General features: G+C 42.1%; 1 protein-coding gene across 4 annotated transcripts in view; it reads left to right on the plus strand.

Annotated features, from left to right (window-relative positions):
* The first annotated feature begins 2,713 nt into the window (after positions 1-2,713).
* The window catches only part of MFSD6 (major facilitator superfamily domain containing 6), a 40,706-nt gene continuing 26,701 nt past the window's right edge, over positions 2,714-16,718 (plus strand). For 2 of the 4 annotated variants that reach the window (XM_073306189.2, XM_073306193.2), the window contains exon 1: positions 2,714-2,805. The gene's annotated coding sequence lies outside the window, so the exon portion shown is untranslated. Of the gene's footprint in view, positions 2,806-3,051; positions 3,198-15,623; positions 16,686-16,718 lie in introns of those variants that run through there. The other 2 variants (XM_073306192.2, XM_078847997.1) reach the window with 2 other exon arrangements.

Below are 16,718 nucleotides of genomic sequence, written 5' to 3' on the forward strand. Positions count from 1 at the left end.
ACAGTGCCATGAGAACACCTGTCCTCACTTTCAGGTGACATTGTAAACAAGAAGTGGGCAGCATTATCTCCTGTAAATGTAAACAAACTTGTCTGTCTGAGCGATTGGCTGAACAAGAAGTAGAACTGAGTGGACTTGCAGGCTCTAAAATTTTACATTGTTTTATTTTTGAATGCAGTTTTTTTGTACATAATTCTACATTTGTAAGTTCAACTTTCATGATAAAGAGATTGCACTAGGGTACTTGTATTAGGTGAATTGAAAAATATTATTTCTTTTGTTTCTTTACAGTGCAAATACTTGTAATCAAAAATAAATATAAAGTGAGCATTGTACACTTTGTATTCTATTTTGTAATTAAAATAAATATATTTGAAAATGTAGAAAACATCCAAAATATTTAAATAAATGGTATTCTATTATTAACAGTGCGATTAATCACATGATTAATCACGATTAAAAAAATTAATCGTGTGATTAAGCGTGATTAATTTTTTTAATCGCTGGACACCCCTAGATATTACATAATGTGCGGGGAACTAGCTGATTAGTTCAACCACTACGGATTGCATGGGGTCCTGGTACTGGCTAATCTGTGGAGGGTATCACACAGGCATCAGTACTAGTTAATACGTGGAGAAGATCACACAGGGTGTTGGTACTGGATGATCAGTGGCCAGAGGTGAAAGTAAGCTGGTACGCCCTGGTGCAGCCCGGCTTCCCCAGGGGGCAATTTAAAGGGCCTGGGGCTCCAGCTGCCACTGCCGCCCCAGTCCTTTAAATAGCCACTGGAGCCCCGTCGCTTTCCCAGGGCTCTGGCGGCTATTTAAAGGACCGGGGCAGTAGAAGCAGGGGAGCCCCGGGCCCTTTAAATAGCCCCCGGGTCCCCAGGCTGCTGCTGCTACCCCGGTGGGGGAGGAAGAGAAGGAAAAGGACGGGGGTCACTTACCTTACAGGGTGGGCAGGGGCTGGCTCTGACCCCCTCAGACCCACCCTTTCCACCCTAGGCCCCGCCCCTTCCAGGGGCCGGAGCTGGCCCCAGTGTACGGGTAAGTCACTTGACTTACTTTCACCCCTGTCAATGGCTGATATCACATTGGTTTAGGGTGACCTGATGTCTTTCACAGGCAGAAAAAGTGTCCCAATTTTTCACACTTATCTGGTCACCTTACATGAATTGTTGGTATTGGATGATCAGTGACACTGGCAGATATCACCTGGGGTATTAGTACAAGGTGATTAAGGGTGGATATCAAGCGGGGTATTGGTACTAGGTGATTGGGGCAGATATCACGTGGAATAATGGTATGGGGTGATCCATGCATGGTATGTTGGTACTGGATAATCCTAGTTAGATATCATATAGGGAGTTGGCACTGTCTGATATGGGCAGATATCCCCCGAGTGTCAGTACTGAGGGATGGGGGCAGATATTACAGTGCCTGTCAGTTCTGGGTGATCAAGGGTGGATATCACATGGGGGTGTCAGTATTGAATGATCAGGGTGGAGATCACTCAGGGTGTTGATATGGGGTGATGAGAGTGGATACACAGGGGGTGTTGGTAGGTAGTGATGAAGGGCATATACCACAGGGAATGTCGGTAGCAATGATGAGGGGCAGAAACCACAGGGTATGTTGGTAGGAGGAGATGAGGGGCAGACACCACAGGGGCTGTCGGTACCAGATGATGAGAGTGGATACCACAGGGGGTGTCGGTAGGGGGTGATGAGGGGCAGATACCACAGGGGGTGTTGGTACCAGATGATGAGGGGCGGACACTACAGGGGCTGTTGGTACCAGATGATGACGGATACCACAGGGGGTGTCGGTACCAGATGATGAGGACGGATACCACAGGGGGTGTCGGTTGAACACCACAGGGGCTGTCAGTACCAAATGATGAGGATGGATACTACAAGGGATGTCGGTACCAGATGATGAGGGTGGATACCACAGGGGGTGTCGGTAGGGGGTGATGAGGGGCAGATACCACAGGGGGTGTTGGTACCAGATGATGAGGGGCGGACACTACAGGGGCTGTCGGTACCAGATGATGAGGATGGCTACTACAAGGGATGTCGGTACCAGATGATGAGGGTGGATACCACAGGGGGTGCTGGGGGTAGGGGATGATGAGGGTGGATACCACAGAGGGTGCTGGGGGTAGGGGATGATGAGGGTGGATACCACAGGGGGTGCTGGGGGTAGGGGATGATGAGGGTGGATACCACAGGGGGTGCTGGTCGGGGATGAGGAGGGACAGATATCACAGGGGGTGTCAGTACCAGATGGTGAGGGCAGACACCACAGGAGGTGTCGGTAGGGGGTGATGAGGGTGGATACCCCAAGGGGTGTCGGTAGGGGGTGATGAAGGCGGAGATCCGAGGCTTTCACCTATACCCCCGCGCCTGGCCGGACCGGGGCAGGGTTAAGGCGGCCCCCGGGCAGGCTGTTACAGGGCAGATGTGCCCAGCTCGCTGCTCCGTGCCCCGGCCCACGCCGCGGGAGGGCGCTCCACGCTGTGCCAGGCCTGCCCCCTGGCGTGCGGGGCGCGGAGCGCCGGGAGGGCGGAGTCCCGGCTGACTCTGGGTCGGGCCCTGCCCTCCGCGCTGTGGCTCCAGCCGGCACCGTGCAGCAGCAGCCGCTGGAGGTCGGGTCGGCTGCTGAGCTCCGCAGCGCTCGTGCGCAGAGGAGCTGGCGGCGGCGGCGGCGGGGGATGGTGCATGGTGCGCGGCCCCCTGCAGCAGCAGCAGCAGCAGCGCGAGGGAAGAGGCTGTGAGGACCCCCCCCCCCCCCGCACGAGGTGAGTCATTGCCCGTCGCCTTCACACGCACTCGGGGGAAAGCAGGGAAATCTGCCCCGGCTTGCTGCGCCTGCCGCTGGCTGAGAACTGGAGGCCCTGGGCAGGCTGGGTGGGGTGCCCGGGGGGGGCTGGCGGGGGGTGCCCGGGGGGGGGCTGGGGGGGGTGCCCGGGGGGGGGCTGGCGGGGGGTGCCCGGGGGGGGCTGGCAGTGACTTGTTTCTGGTGTGACTCCGTTGGTTCCCAGACTCGTGCCGGCAGCTGCTGTTGCCTTATTCCAGAGGATGGTTCGTTTACGTGCGTTTGACCCCATCCCTTTCTCTCCCCGCCCTGGCTGTGGCGGACACGGGGCTTTGCGTGCTGCCCGGTCCACCATTGGAGCCACAGCTCGGGGAGGTGAGACGGAGTAACCCGGTTCGTATTTGTTTTGTAATGTGGAAGCTGCCGCACCGCCCGGGCATGGACTTCCGCAAACGTAACTGCCCTTGCAAACAAAGGCGCTGCGGAGCAGGGTGCCCGGGGGCGGCGTGCGGAGGAGCCATCGTTCCCCCGACCTGCACCTGCCCCTCGGCATGAAAGCCCCCTGCCCAGTCAGCCAGCTCTTGTCTTTGTACATCGACAGAAGTCATCTCTGCACCACTGCCAAGCTGGGTCCGTTTGATGAGCGATACCCCAAACTGAATGAATTACCTAGCAAAATGGAGTGAGATTTACATGTCTCTTTGGAGTATAGTGAAAAGCCTTTATCACAAGGAGGAGGCCTTTCAAATAACCAGAAATGAAGGTGTGGCCCTTCAAATGGGTAAACTGGAAGAAGGGGAGGAGCAGGCATAACTGCTAGGACTAAATGTTTTTGTTAGCAGGCTTTTCTGTGGTGCTGGGCTACTGTAGTATCTGAGTAGTACATCACAAACATTAGTGTGTGTATATATATCCTCACACCCTGTGAGGTAGGGAGGTAAGGCTTTGAGAGAGAATAAGGGTCTTGCCCAAGGTCACTCAGGATGTCTGTGGCTGAGCTAGGAACAAACCCCTCTTTCCTGAGAACTAGTCCAGTTTCTTAAACTCCATTCCATTTCTCTTCTCTGAGGGCCGCAGTGGTGGGATGAAAGATTTTTGATGTCAGGAAGATGGCTCAGGGCTCTTGGATGGAAGGAACAGGGTTTGGAAATTAAGAGGGGTGATAGGGTATTTCCATATAGGGATTGGGTAATTTGGGGGTTCAGTTGAAGTGTTTTTCAGCGGTGTGTGTGTGCAAATTCTTTTTAATTGTACAGGAGGATTTAGTAGTTACAGGGATTGCCTTGAGAGTGTTTCTCACTGTGATAATGGGGACTTGCTTTGCTTCCTTTTTCTGAACACACACCAGTCTTCCAGCCTGCTCTTCCTGCATGTGGGGACCAGTCAGATTTTCTTTCTGTCTAAAAGTATTAAGAGGGTGATAATCATCATACTAGACAAGCTTCTCTCCTAGCTAGTGCAGCCCTCTCTTCTCCCCCTCCCCATAACCTGCAGTGCCTCCCATCTACTTTGAAGACTATCTATATCTGCCACCCCTGTTACTCCAAGTATTTGCTCCCTTCCCTTACACCAGTGGTTCCCAAACTTAACAACCTGTGAACCCCTTTCACTGAAATGTCAAGTCTCGCGAACCCCCTCCTAAAAATTAATATTTCCAGGGATTTTTCTCCTTTACCTGAGTATAAATGATAAAAGCAGTGATTGTGGAAATATAAAATTTGTTTTTATGACATGCTTATTACACGCTATTTATTACTAATTATTATTTATATTACAGTATTTTTTTATATTATGAAAACGGCAACACTCTTCCAAGATCTCACTTTTGTAGCTTGTATCACTTTGAATAAGCCTGTTATAAGACAAGGCTCTTCCGTTTCATCAAGGAGTATCAGATATGAAACAGCATGAAGGTATTTAAAAAGTCAACTCAAAGAGTTCCTCCTACACAAGAATTCAGGTCTTGAGCAGTCCAGGCAAACAACACACGTTACAACAAAGCTTAAACTTGGTCTTCATAATCATTTTAAAAACAATAGTAGCTGCCTATTTAATTTTAAAAACAGCAAAAAATATCCACCTCCCTTTCTATTTATTATAAAGAGTCTTGAAGTTTAAATCTTCTCAGTGTGATAGATATGCTTGCTCTGATCTACTTAGCTCTTGGAAGTCCAGGGGCTCCAGGCTGCTGGCTCCATGCTGCCCAGAGTCCCTAGGGACAGCTCTGTCCACCATTAGGGAATTTTTTCCCGAGAACCCCCTGTAACATTTTGTGAAACCCCAGGGGTTCACAAACCCCAGTTTGGGAACCACTGCCTTACACTGTAGTTGGTATTCTCCTCAGGTTGAATCCTTTCTCATAGCACTTTCCTGGTATCTCTGAGATCTATTCTTCAAATATGTGTGACCTTTCTGATTGACAAACAGGTTTCTGTTTAGCCGATTTTCCCAGGTCCTTTATAAGAACATGAGTGTTTGGGTGGATCGGCGCACATGCTGTTTTTTGAGGAAACTGGTCACATCCAATCTTTCCTCTCAGTTCAAATCTTTGGCATGTGCTGTGGTTAGACTATAACCTCCATAGGACGCTAACCTCGTTCTCTAGAAATTGTAGCAACATAGTATTCAGTGTTGTGGGTGAGGCCTAATTCTCTGTAATTGAGTCATTCCATTCCAAATTAACCAGTGCTTCCCAGTTGAACATCCAGGTTTTGATGGAATATACTGTGTTAATAGTTCACATTTCACTGGAGGCGCTGATCAAATGCCAAGTTTTCTCTAAAACATCTTCAGGAGCATGGTCACTTTTTCTCTTGTGCTGGGGGTGCCTACACATGACACTCCCTCGGGCAGATATTCAATGTATATTTAAAAAAAATTAAGATCTTAGTGAACTAACCACATTCTCAGTAGGAACTTTTTATTTACTACTTTGTTCATACTCTTGCATGCTTCGTTTATCAGCATAGCTATTGGCATATGTAGTATATGAGCTTACCTCACAAATCCAGCAGAAGTTTAATATTTATCTGTGAATAGTGTTTGCTGCCATGTATAGAGTTGAAGACTTAGTTTTGTGTTAGCATCTCATAAGATGTAGCTACTGATAGTTTTAAAATAAAAACTACATATTTAAAATCCATCTGATTTTCACTATCAGATTATAACCTATTAAAGATTGGTTCAATCTTGGATATAAACTGCTTAGTAAAAACCCTTCCATTCTCAGTTGTGTCAAAACAATACTCTTAAGTAAGTGAGTGGAGAAAATTCTAGCAGTAAAAAATCATATTATAGCTGAATAAACTATAATGTCGTTTGGCAAATATTTTTCTGCAGTACTTTGAAATAAGGATAAATAAATATTTCCTAATTAAGCAGATAGTGTAAATAAATGTCGTGTTCCAGAGGAGCTGATAAAGGCTGTGTCTGTTGGAAATACCAGCCTCTCCTGAACTGAGTCTAGTCTGTACTAGGGGTTCTCAAACTTCATTGCACAGCAACCCCTTTCTGACAACAAAAATTACTACATGACCCCAGGAGGGGGGGACTGAAGCCTGAGCCCACCCGAGCCCTACTGTCCCAGGGGTGAGTGGAGGAAAGCCGAAACACAAAGTCTTCATCCTCACGTGGGGGTGGGACCTGTAACCTGAGCTCCACCATCCAGGGAGTGGGGCTCGGGCTTCAGTGCTGGGCGATGGGGTTTGGGCTTTGGCCCTGGGCCCCAGTAAGTCTGTCATCAGCTCTGGTGACCCCATTAATACGGGTTCATGACTCACAGTTTGAGAACCGCTGGTCTATACATATAATAAATGCAGGGTCTGACTGCCCACTATTTTGCATCTTGTATTGTCATTTACATGGGCAAAGTGGGTGTAAAATGTTACCAAACCAGAAGGGTAGCATTTACATCCATTTCGTTTAGGTGTAAATAAATACACAAAGTGCTAGGCAGTGGAGAATTTACTGTTATTTCTTTGTTGTATTGCCTTAATCCCTACAAAGGGATTAGAGGATTTGAACAAATAACAGAGCCAGCCCCTGATCCAGAGGGCTAACAATCACATTCTCTAAATACTAAACAGGTGAATCAACAGAGATGGAGAAGAGGGAGGATAAGACAAGAGCAGAGATTTGGGTGTTTGCATAAGTAAGTAGTCATAGAGGTGTTGGAAGTTTCAGGTGGTCACCAGTGTAACCAATGGTAGTGATTTGTAGGCATCACACCAAAGGACCTTTTAAAATGGATATAAAGGAGGATAAAGTGATGACTTTTGAAGTTCTGATAGTACAGTACTGTGGGCCTGACTCTGTACTCTATAGCAGTGCTTTTGGAATGAAAACTGATGCCAAAGCAATCAGGTTCTGATGGGTATACTCCTAAAAGGCTATATGAAAGGTCCTGCACATCCTGTTTTTGTTTGTAGTGTTAAAACAACAAAGCATAATACAGATATAGAGCACAATCTTATGAAGACTCGCATATGTAATTTTGTTAAAGGGGGTAGTCCCATTGTAGTCAATATGGGACTGCTTGTTAGTTGCTGCAGATTCAGCCCTGTTCTGCTGGTGTTTCAATGGCAAAATATGCAATGGCTTTAGTAGAAACCCCATTTATCCAATAATTCTGCATTTTCTAATATTCTTCTATTCACCCATTCTTTGAAACAGATTGTCTTGTCAGGATGTTTGTGGAGGAAAGTTAGCTCTGTTACCTCTATAGCTCAACACTAGAAACAGAAACACCACTTCCGATGCCTTACATAAGTTCATGCGCTGTTTATTGGCTCTGATGGCTAGCAACGAATGTAAAAAGAAGTGCACAACTTGTAAGCATTGACACAGAAACATCTTCAACTGTAGCACAGGGGTATTTCTAAATTAAACAGTGATTAGCAAGATATCAAGTAAATTTTGTGAAGTATTATTTTAGAGGAATGAGTGGCTGAACACTTGAAAATCTGCTAATAGAAATTTTCTTGTGAAATTTCTCTTGTTTATTGCAAACCTGCTCTACTGGCCAAGTTTAACGAAAATCTGAGAGGGTTAAACAGGAACTTGATACCATATCGGTATGTTGACATGGAAGGCCTCACTGATAAACTCGCATCTGATTTATCAATGCCATGCAGACTACAATCCAATCTGCTTTTTTTGATACAGCTATGGATTTGAAGGCTTTCGTTAATGCTTCCTGTTTTGGATGCTCTCTGATGTATTTGTTTTCTGTGAAATGTAAATATAATTTTGTGCACATATTGTTGAAGATACTTAACTCATCAAAGTCCTTCTGTAAGTGTCTACACTATGTGTATAACAAATTATGGCTTTTGCACTTAATATGCTCATTTTTTGAGGCTCTCTAACTTTATATTGCTTTTTGATTCTTAACTATGCTCAATTTCTTGTTTAAAATCAAATATTTATGCTATATATTTAAGTATTAGCAGTTCCCCCTAAGGGTATCAAACCTAATTGCCTGTTGGTTTCTAGATGGAATTTAAGGTGCTGGTTTTGGCCTATAAAGCCCTACGTGTATGTCTACACTGCAATTAAGCACCCATGGCTGGCAAATAGCTCAGGTCAGCTGGCCTGTATCAGCTGACTCGGGCTCACAGTACTGTAAAATTGCAGTGTAGACACTTGGACTTGGGCTGGAGCCCGAACTCTAGGAACCGTACAAGGTGGGAAGGGTCCCAGAACCTGGGCTCCAACCTGAGCCGAACCATCTACGCTGCAATTTTATAGCCACAAGCCTGAGCCAGTTGACACGGGCCAGCTGACGTGGGCTAGCTGCAAGTATTTAATTGCAGTGTAGACATATCCCAAGTGGCCTGGGATCTGCCTCCCTGGGAGGCTGCTGCTGTGTCCCTGCTGTACTGCTGCACTTGCTGCATGGAGGCAGTTGAGTTGTGTACTCCTTGATTTAAAGGAGATGGGGCTAATGATAGGACGCTTCCTATGAAGGGGGGCCCCTCCATTCTGGCATTCATTCCCCTATCAGATTTGTTGACTTCACAGCAAGCTACAAAGTACACATATTTTCTCAGACTTTTGGGAAGGGTAAGTGCAGGGGGAGAACTGAGCTTTGACGTACTTGATCCTTTCCTTTGATTATAGGGATTGATTTGTAGTGCCAGGTTGGGCTGCCTGGAATAGATTGCCTCTGTGTTTTCCAATTCCTTGTATGATTGTGTTCTTTTAACTATGAGAATGCCTAGAGTCAGTGTGAATAATTACCTTTTGTGAAATTAAAAATAAATAGAAATAAGTGTTTTAATGAGATACTTTAATGTAATAATGTGAAGAGAAATTACTTTGTGTGCAACCTTCTTTATATTACTTTGAGTTTAAAAGCCTGCTATTCTCTGCTTGGCCTCTCCAAAAGATTCTGCCTGTTTCAGGCTTGTATGTGTTGTATGTCACTATATGCAACAGAAAAATTAAATTGTCTCAAGACAGTGGGGTGCCTCAAAAAACACACATAATTTCTATGATTTTTCTACCTGCTTTAGGAACAAATCAGATTGTTTTTTTCTCTTGTAAAGATTTTTATAAATTTATCTTCATTTGATTTTCTAAAATTCATTCTTTAATGTTAAGTATTAAAATAATCTACATAAGATGTCTGGTTAACATATAGTGGGAAATATTGTGACAGCTGGCTCCGGCCAGCCAATTGACTATAAGAAGTCACTGGGGTTTTCTCTTGAGGGTAATATTAGATATTAAAGCTAGCATGAGACACCCACTTCAGCTGTATTCGTTTCTCAGAGTAAAGGGTTGCCTCCCTTTTCTCCCTGCATTTAACAGTTACTGTGGAAGATCATTATTAAAGCTAGATGATCCTTTTGATGATATCTTGGCAAAAAATCAGCCACAAAATGAGTAAAATGGTGTAGATTTGAATGTTTGAAGTAAAACCTAACTAAATACAGCAGAGGTGAAAGAACAGGAACACTGACTTACAACAGAAGGAATTATTTATTTTTCAGATTTCAGAGCAGCAGCTGTGTTAGTCTGTATTCTCAAAAAGAAAAGGAGTACTTGTGACACCCTAGAGACTAACAAATTTATTTGAGCATATGCTTTCGTGAGCTACAGCTCACTTCATCAGATGCAGCAGTGCAGGTGGCTTCCTCTCTCTGCATCTGTAATATATATCCGATGAAGTGAGCTGTAGCTCACGAAAGCTTATGCTCAAATAAATTTGTTAGTCTCTAAGGTGCCACAATTACTCCTTTTATTTTTCAGAGTTTTTCTTGCATATAGCTGATTTCTTTTTAGTTGTGGATAAGGAACGATACACACTCACAAAAGAGAGAGGAAGGATAGGCTTGTAGTTAAAAGGAAGCCAGTGTAAGTTTATGTAAGTAGTCTTAGAGGAAGGGTGGTCTCATAAACTGAGTCTATGCATCTATACTTGGAACAGCCACAGACTTCCTGTGTGATTCTGGGCAGGTGGCTTCCTCTCTCTGCATCTGTAATATGGGAAGAATAATACCTCATAACGGAGAGGAAGTGTTATGAACTTCATGTCGGGGAGGTGTTCAGATATTGGGGACCTACATACATAGTTCTCCCTTATGTCTGTGTGAGTGATTTGGGCACTTTAACTTCTGGGAAGTTTGTTTATTTGCGCTGCATATTGGGGGACAAGATCCCTCTTGGTAGTATCACACAGGCGGATTTGTGCAACATGCTACACCTCACCTCTTTGCAAATGGTTTATTAGGCTGTTCAAAATCTCTCACAGGCAACACTTTAATCAATGCAACTAAATCGGAGCATGCATGATATTTGCTAGTGGCTACTCTTCAGTTTAACCTTGTCACTTAGGTAAATTGGTAAAAAGTGCCTTCAGAACGTATGTTCGTGATTTCTATGATGAGGTCAGAACTCAGTGTTCAGTAGCCCATGGCCAAAACTCCACGCTCCATCACCATGTTCTTCTAAGGCCTTGTCTTCACTAGAGTTTTTTTTTTTGGCTCCTGTAGAATGCCAGTTAACTCCAGATAGTTAATACATTGGTAAGGGATCTAGTCTGGACACTCTCAACATGTTTGTTCCTGGCTACAAATGTTTGTAGTTTGCCCAAGCTGATCCTTAGAACTATAGTCCACACACTGTCCCTTAGGACTACAATTTTGTAGATATGGAAAATGTTTTTACAAAGCAGTAACGTTCATAAAATTTCAGCAGTGATGTTGTAGTTAAACTAACCTTGGATTGGGGAAGTTATAGGCTATTCCTCTCATTTCAAATTATACATAACTTTATAAATATTTTTGCTGCTGCTTAGTTTGATTTCACTGTAGAGCTGCCTAATGTCCAAGCTGTGCTGCCTTTTTGTTATAAGTTGGAAAGCCATCGTTGGAACCATTGTAAGAAATTCCAAAGAATCTATTTGTTAGTTTGTTCATTTCCACTACTCCCCCCACCTTTTCTTTAATTAACACCACATATAAAAAAATGACTCTGCTCAAAATCTGAAAAGTAATCCTGTGAAATTTCTGCTAATGCTGCTACTGTGTCCGATTACTGAAGGGTATATAGTGTATTACTAATGGAAGTCAATGAAATATTTACTTTAAAATGTTTGTTTGATGAAATATTTTTCTATAACATTTTACTAAGAAGTTTATGGACAAAATACAGTGAAAATACAGGTGTTTCTATCACATTACACATATATAACAAATTTAGAAGAAAATGGATACAAGAGCAGATGTAAAAACATATGAGGAAAAGATCCAATAGCTTAATATTTTTAAACCCCAACAATAATAAGCAATTGTAAAATATTAGTTATCAATAAACCTAATAAAATTAACATACTCAAGGAAACATAAATCTGAAACCTATTCCAATTGGAAAGGAAACTGAAAATAAAAAGACAAATTAAGAATCATGTTTGTTGTGTTTAAAAATTCTTTGTACATTGCCACCCACGTATTTTTGGTGCTAAATCAGATAGTTTTGAATCCATATGCATAGGATTAGGAATATAGTGTATTTGTTTTTGTTTTTAATCAAGATTATTGTGGCTTCTCTTGACCTAAGAAGAGCTGATGTCAAACTGCACGACATTGTGCCACTTGATCTTGCAATGTAAGAGAGAACTTGTCTATAATCGAGAGAAACCAAACTCTGACACATTAACTCTTAGCAGCTAGAATTAGCGTGGAGATACTTTTATAGGTTCATAAGGTTAATATGAGGGTAGAGAGTAAGGCCATGGTCCTTCAATTGACTCCTATTAAAGTCAGCGGGGTTCCACCCATGTATAGGGGGCTGCCCACCCACCAGTTGCAGAACCAAGGCAGGCCTAAAAGAAAAAGTGAAGAACTCAAGGGCAAATCTAACGTGGTAATTAGTAGAATTTGTTTTGTGTGTTTTTCAACCAAAAATGAACAATAATAGAAAAAGTCCACTGTAAATGTGCAAAAGAACTTGTCTCAGTGATTCCACCAGTCTAATTAAATTGATTAGTAATAGTATTTAACATACCAGACCTAATGTATACTTCAAAAACTGGTTTTAAGAGATTATCTTGTGATATTAGTGAATAAGAGCAAGAAAAATGATTTTCAAATTTGACAACAGTGTGCATCAGTTATTTAGAAAGCTTCTGCAATTTGCAGTACTGCCAACTCCAAACATTTAAAAATCAAGTTTCAGGCCCCCAAAATTATGACATTGATTTAAAAATCATGAGTCTTAAGAACAAAAAGTCACTTTTTTTTTATTTGTCTTCTGGTTTTAGAGCCTTTAGGATTCTTGTTTTCAACCTTTTCAACTATGAGGGCTAGAACCTTTTTCTGAAATGAAAGAAGAGGTTCTCAGGTAATATTATTCATCAGCTGGGGTTGGTGAGAAAAACACCAAGTATTGCAACATTCATGGTAAAATCCCAGAATTGGCAACACTGAACTTGTTTAAAGATTTCAAATTCTCACAGACAATTTTGTAATAAAAAATGCCTGCAGATAAAATCAATCACAATGCTGGAGTCTAGAGAAGGAGATGAGCTTTCCAGACTAAAATTTAGATTACATTACTGGGCCACTGCAGCTCATTCCACAAACATTAAGAACATAAGAATGGCATACGGGGTCAGACCAATGCTTCATCTAGCCCAGTATCTGTCTTCCAACAGCAGCCAATGCCACCTGCTTCAGAGGGAATGAGCAGGGCAATTCACAAGTGATCCATCCCCTGTTGTCCAGTCCCAGCATCTGGCAGTCAGCGGGTTAGGGACACCCAGAGCATGGGGTTGCACTCCTGACCATCTTGGCTAATAGCTGTTGATGGCCCTATCCTCCATGAACTTACCTAATTCTTTTTTGAACTCTGTTATACTTTTGGCATTCACAACATAGAATCATAGAATATCAGGGTTGGAAGGCACCTCAGGAGGTCATCTAGTCCAACCCCCTGCTCAAAGCAGGACCAATCCCCAATTTTGCCCCAGAGCCCTAAATGGCCCCCTCAAGGATTGAACTCACAACCCTGTGTTTAGCAGGCCAATGCTCCAACCACTGAGCTATCCCTCCCACCAACATCCCATGGCAATGAGTCCCCTCCATTGAGTGTATGTTGTGTGAAGAAGTATTTCCTTTGTTTTAAACATGCTGCCTGTTAATTTCATTGGGTGACCCCTGGTTTTTGTGTTATGTGAAGAAGTAAATAACATTTCCTTATTCACTTTCTCCACACCAGTCAATATTTTACAGACCTCTACCATATCCTTCCTTAGTCATCTCTTTTCCAAGCTGAAAAGTCCCAGTTGTCTTAATCTCTCTTCATATGGAGGCTGTTCCATACCCTTAATCATTTTTGCTGCCCTTCTCTGTACCATTTCTATTTCTAATATACATACTCAAGGTATGGGCATACTGTGGATGTAGATAGTGGTTTTATATTTACTGTAGTCTTATCTGTCCTTTTCCCAATGGTGCCTAACATTCTTTTAGCATTTTTGACTGCTGCTATACATTGAGCAGATGTTTTCAGAGAACTATCCACAATGACTCAAATATTTCTCTTGTGAGTGATCGCAGCTAATTTAAACCCCATCATTTTATATGTATAGTTGGGATTGTGTTTTCCAATGTGTATTACTTTGCATTTATCAACATTGACTTTGATCTCCCATTTTGTTGCCCAGTCATCCAGTTTTGTGAGATTCCCTTTGTGACTCTTCACAGTCTGCTTTGGACTTAACTATCTTGAGTAATTTTGTGGCATCTGCAAATTTTGCCACCTCACAGTTTAACACTTTTTCCAGATTTATGGCTATGTTGAAAAAACACAGGTCCCAATACAGACCCCTGGGGGACACTGCAGTTTACCTCTCACCATTCTTAAAACAGACCATTTATTTCTACCCTTTGTTTCCTGTCTTTTTATCCAGTTACTGATCCATGAGAGGACCTTCCCTCTTATCTATGACCGCTTACTTTGCTTAAAAGCCTTTGGTGAGGCTCCTTGTCAAAAGCTTTCTGAAAATACAAGTACATTATATCTGCTGGGTCACCCTTATTCACATGTTTAATGACCCCCTCAAAGAATTCTAATAGATTGGTTGAAACTATAGTAAAGAACAGAATTATCAGGCACATAAATGAACATGATTTATTGGGGAAGAGTCAACATGGCTTTTGTAAAGGGAAATAATGCCAATTTGCCTAGTACTAAAGTTAGGCTTACCAGCCTTTAATTGCCAGGATCACCTCTTGAGCCTTTTAAAAAAATTGGCGGCATATTAGCTATCCTCCAGTCACCTGATACAGAAGCTGATTCAAATGATGGATTACATACCACATTTAGTAGTGCTATTTCATATTTGAGTTCCTTCGGAATTCTTTGGTGAATACCATGTGGTCCTGGTGACTTATTACTGTTTAATTTATTTGTTCCAAAAGCGCCTCTAATGACATTTCGATTTGGGACAGTTCCTCAGATTTGTCACCTAAAAAGAATGGCTCGGGCATGGGAATCTTCCTTTCGTCCTTTTCAATGAAGACTGATGCAAAGAATTAATTTAGCTTCTCCATAATGGCCTTATCTTCCTAGAGTGCTCCTTTAGCACCTCGATCGTCTGGTGGCCCCACTAATTTGATTGGCAGGCTTCCTACTTCTGATGGTTTTTTTTGTTTTTTTTTTTTTTAAATTAAGTACAACTACCTAATGCACATTGGTTTAATATGGAACAGAACTTAATAAACATCACTGAAATAGAATAATACCTGTGAATACTATTAGATTGGAAAGAAATCTTTTAAACTTACATCCCTGGTCAGTGCCCTTAATGTTTGGGAAAAAATTCTGAACTATAATCAGATTATTTAAAAGGATAATCTCTGCCTATCTCAATCAACAATGAATTAGTAAAAAGGCAAAACTAAGCTTCCAATCTGATTCTAAAATATTAGAAATTGGAATCTTATGAGGGCTTCTCAGCTTTTTGAGACTAGGAAGTTAAGTTCCTTATAGAATCTTAAAGGACTCACTGGAGAAACATGTTCTGTATTTCACAATTTAAATATTATGACATTAATAAATTTAAGTGGAACAGTTTATCAGCAATCCAAAAGAGTTTGAAACCACTATAATTAAAACTTAGACCTTAAAAAATTCTGCTTCGGAACGTAAGTTGATCCAGAGGGAAAAACACAAATATATTGCTTCAGGCAAGAGAGTATCTATTAAATATTTAAGTTAAATTGTTTTGTGGCATCTCTTGACTTATCCAGAAACATGCACTGAAATATTTATTTAGAGTGAAACCTATTTACATTATATAGTTTGTGAATCTAATTTTTTTTCCAGGTTGAGTTTACAAATATTAATGCCACAAAATCTCAAATTAATGCAATATGTCTCCAATCTGGTAGCCAAGAACTAATGGACTGCACTTCTGTGTGGGAGACCGATGTTTTGTTCCCCGTAAGGAAAATACTAATGGCTAACACTATTATTAAGATCTTTTATGAGCACCTTAAGTATGAAAGATGCTCTTAAAAGCAAAATCTAAATCCTGGTGGCTTTTAAAATTGGTTTTTAAATTCATTATTATTTGTAAAAAGGTACAGGACTGACCTTCCTAAAATCCACTGTTTCTCCACAGAATAAGTACAGGGCCTGCAGTGGCAATATGTTTTCTCCTCAGTCCCTCTTGTATTTCTGAACCTTGGAAGGGATAAAAGATCAGTTGAATCCCATGTCTGTTCGATCCTTGCCCCCTGCTACTGAGGCTTCCAACCTAATTGTGAGGATGATTTTTATGATGTAGGTACCTGCCCTCTAGGAACTAGGGGGCCTTACTTTTCTTTTTCCCAGAGATGCTGAGCAACCACAGTCCCACTGACTTCAACTGAAGTTGCAGATGCTCAGCATTTCTCAAAATTGGACTCCAGTTGGAGATCAAATAATTTTTCTTAGGCCTTTAGGTGTAATGGATATGACTGGTGAAGAAGAGCTTCATATCTCATGACTTGTGCCCTGAGTCACCTCATTTTCTGTCCTTCGGTTATTTAAGCAAAACTGTAAATACTGGAGTTAGATTCTTAGGAAAGTAGATGACTTGTAGGGGGAGATTTCAAAGGCACAAATTTCAGTTAGTTGCCTAGCTCCTATTTGTGCCTTTGAAAATCTCTCCTGTAATAAATGTAAAGAATGATTATTGCAAAGAGCTACAGAACTGCTGCTGGAAGATAAATTGCTATAGTAGTGGCAGTGTCAGTCACTAAATCCACTTTTTCATGATTGCCAGTATTGTCTGGCATTATCAAAGTGAATTAACCGTTGAATACGATGTTTTTCTTTCCTCAGCTCCTGAGATATTTATGGGCAGGGCATGTAAGTAATAAAAAGAGGCTCTCTTTCTTTTAT

This window comes from Lepidochelys kempii, chromosome 11, assembly GCF_965140285.1.
Source record: "Lepidochelys kempii isolate rLepKem1 chromosome 11, rLepKem1.hap1, whole genome shotgun sequence".
NCBI classification, from domain to species: Eukaryota; Metazoa; Chordata; order Testudines; family Cheloniidae; genus Lepidochelys; species Lepidochelys kempii.